The sequence below is a fragment of the Sinocyclocheilus grahami genome, unplaced genomic scaffold, assembly GCF_001515645.1.
Source record: "Sinocyclocheilus grahami isolate Dianchi unplaced genomic scaffold, SAMN03320097.WGS_v1.1 scaffold334.1, whole genome shotgun sequence".
Taxonomy (NCBI): Eukaryota; Metazoa; Chordata; class Actinopteri; order Cypriniformes; family Cyprinidae; genus Sinocyclocheilus; species Sinocyclocheilus grahami.
This window is the reverse complement of record NW_015505513.1, coordinates 799,132-802,025: the sequence shown is the minus strand read 5'-3', so window position 1 is coordinate 802,025 and position 2,894 is coordinate 799,132. Positions and strand designations below refer to the sequence as shown.

At 34.5% G+C, this 2,894-nt stretch overlaps 1 protein-coding gene across 1 annotated transcript in view; it reads right to left on the bottom strand.

Annotated features, from left to right (window-relative positions):
* The window catches only part of LOC107602762 (steryl-sulfatase-like), a 29,489-nt gene that overhangs the window by 791 nt on the left and 25,804 nt on the right, over window positions 1-2,894 (bottom strand). The gene's annotated exons all lie outside the window — the stretch shown is intronic.

Sequence of the window (2,894 nt, the reverse complement as noted above, 5' to 3'; positions counted from 1 at the left end):
TATATATATATATATTTATATTAGTGCTGTAAAATTGCTTAAAATAAATCAAAAGTTTGTTTACATAATATATTCTTCAAAATAAGTCAAAATAAAAAAAGTCAAAATAAAAAGTTTGTGTTTACATATATGTTATCATGTGCGCTTTATCCATAAAGCAACTTTAACTTTTAGTTTAGTTGTAATCTATTTTGTACACAATACATACATTATGTAGACCAGTGGTCACCAACGTGGTGCCCGTGGACACCTGGTAGCCCGCAAGTCTCTAAAGCAGTGATGGGCAAACTTGGCCCTTCCAGGCCACTTTCCTTCAGAGGTTAGCTCCAACCCTAATCAAACACACCTGAACCAGCTAATCATTGTCTTCAAGACTACTAGAAGGCTACAGGCAGGTGAGTCATATCAGGGTTGGATCAAATCTCTGCAGGAAAGTGGCCTGTAAGGGCCAAGTTTGCCCATCACTGCTCTAAAGCCTAGTTCACACTACAGGATTTTATTTAGTGATCGGGGGAAAATCAGCGGGGGATTGGCGCTCGGCAATCTTTATGTGTGAACTACACAACGACGCATCAAAGAGGCTCGCTGACATGTCGCCGACACCTCGCCGACGGCAAACAAATATCTAGCATGCCAAATATCTGGACCGGTCGGCCGACTCGACATCACGTGGTGTCAGGTGTCGTGACGCGCTACAGCCAATGAGAGACCATTGGTAACAACAATATGGCTTAAAGAAAAGTTTGGAGCAACATTTTTCATCGAGCAAACAGCTTGCAGCGCTAATTTCTTCCCGACATCCATTTTCAAAATAACAACTCCTGTTTCACGTGTTGTTTCGCGTCATTCCCATTCCAATTCTCGCGTGTGTTTTTGTGACAAAACGTGATTTGTAGAGCCGTTGGGTGACAGAGTTGTTGTCAGCTCGTGTAGGGTGTGACCCCCTGTTGTGGATCATTTACATAGAGTCGCGTAGTGTGAACACCACAACGACTTAAAGACAGACAATCAAGTCATGTAGTCTGAACAGCACAGCGACCTGCCGACGTTTAAACGCACGTTCTATAAATAGCCTAAATTAGCATCGGGCAATAAATTATATCATATCATATCGAGATTATGATCAAATTTATGTTAATAATGATGATAAGCTCTGGACATTTTTACTCAATATGGATTAATCACAACAGAAATAAATGTTACAGCAACCAGTCAGTGCATGTCGCTAATAAGTCTGCATGTTCTGTGTGTGTGGAGTAGTTTCATCTGACACACACTCAAACACTCGCGGTGTTTTCAGCGTCTGCGTCTCAATATATGAGGACATGAACACATGCACTTCATCTTCAGAGCTGCTTTGAGAGTCACTTCATCAGCTTTATGCAGTTTCATTTGAGGAAAAAAATACCATCAAATACACGCTGAAACTAAAACTAAAACTGAAAGACCTTCACGACAAACGGTCAAAATAAAAGTCTGGTTTAACTTGAAATTATATGACTGAATATATTACTACTGTATACTACAATGCAATTCTCAAAGTAATAATATTATAATGTTTAAGGAATATTATACAACCAAGTTATTTATTATTATTATTAATTCATACAGTTTTGTTGTGCAGCATCATGTCTGATAAAAAAATGCAATGTTTTGTTGTAAATTGATTTTCATTTGATTAAATTTTAAAAGATTGTTTAAGTTTTATTACTTCATTTCACTAGACACCATTTTTTATGATAAATTTGTACTGAATCATGAATCCATAAGGAATCAAATGGAAAACACAGAATTTAGGGGAAAATAAAATGCATTTTTGAATAGAATGCAAGATATCAAGATATTAGAGAGAAAAAAATTATATATATATATATATATATATATATATATATAATGTATTGGAGAATATCAAATAAATAGCCCTTGGGACTATTTTATCCCTTCAGGGAGCCCTCGCTCACAAAAAGGTTGGAGACCCCTGATCTAGACAATTAAAATGTTGTTTGAAGAGCAACACTGAGCAATATGGACTTGATATACTACTCAAATTAGTAATTATTAAGATTGTCAAAACAGTTGTTAACGTGTTACAATAACCTTCCTTAAGTAAGGGATAATCAATGGCTAGCCGTGTATTAGGCCTAAAGGATTTTAAATGCACGATGTGGAGGCAAGGAACCGCCCGACGCGAAAGCGGAGTGCATTTCAAATCCTTTAATGCACGTCTAGCCGTTGATTATCCCGCTTATTCCATGGTCATTTGCCAAGTTAAAACTAGTATTGCTCTTTGCAGCACAATATTTGCCCGAATGGGTAAAAATTTGTTATTTTTTGAGAGTCACTTCATCAGCTTTATGCAGTTTCATTTGAGGAAAAAAATACCATCAAATACACGCTGAAACTAAAACTAAAACTGAAAGACCTTCACGACAAACGGTCAAAATAAAAGTCTGGTTTAACTTGAAATTATATGACTGAATATATTACTACTGTATACTACAATGCAATTCTCAAAGTAATAATATTATAATGTTTAAGGAATATTATACAACCAAGTTATTTATTATTATTATTAATTCATGCAGTTTTGTTGTGCAGCATCATGTCTGATAAAAAAATGCAATGTTTTGTTGTAAATTGATTTTCATTTGATTAAATTTTAAAAGATTGTTTAAGTTTTATTACTTCATTTCACTAGACACCATTTTTTATGATAAATTTGTACTGAATCATGAATCCATAAGGAATCAAATGGAAAACACAGAATTTAGGGGAAAATAAAATGCATTTTTGAATAGAATGCAAGATATCAAGATATTAGAGAGAAAAAAATTATATATATATATATATATATATATATATATATATTGTATGTGTGAATATAAAAAAAATAC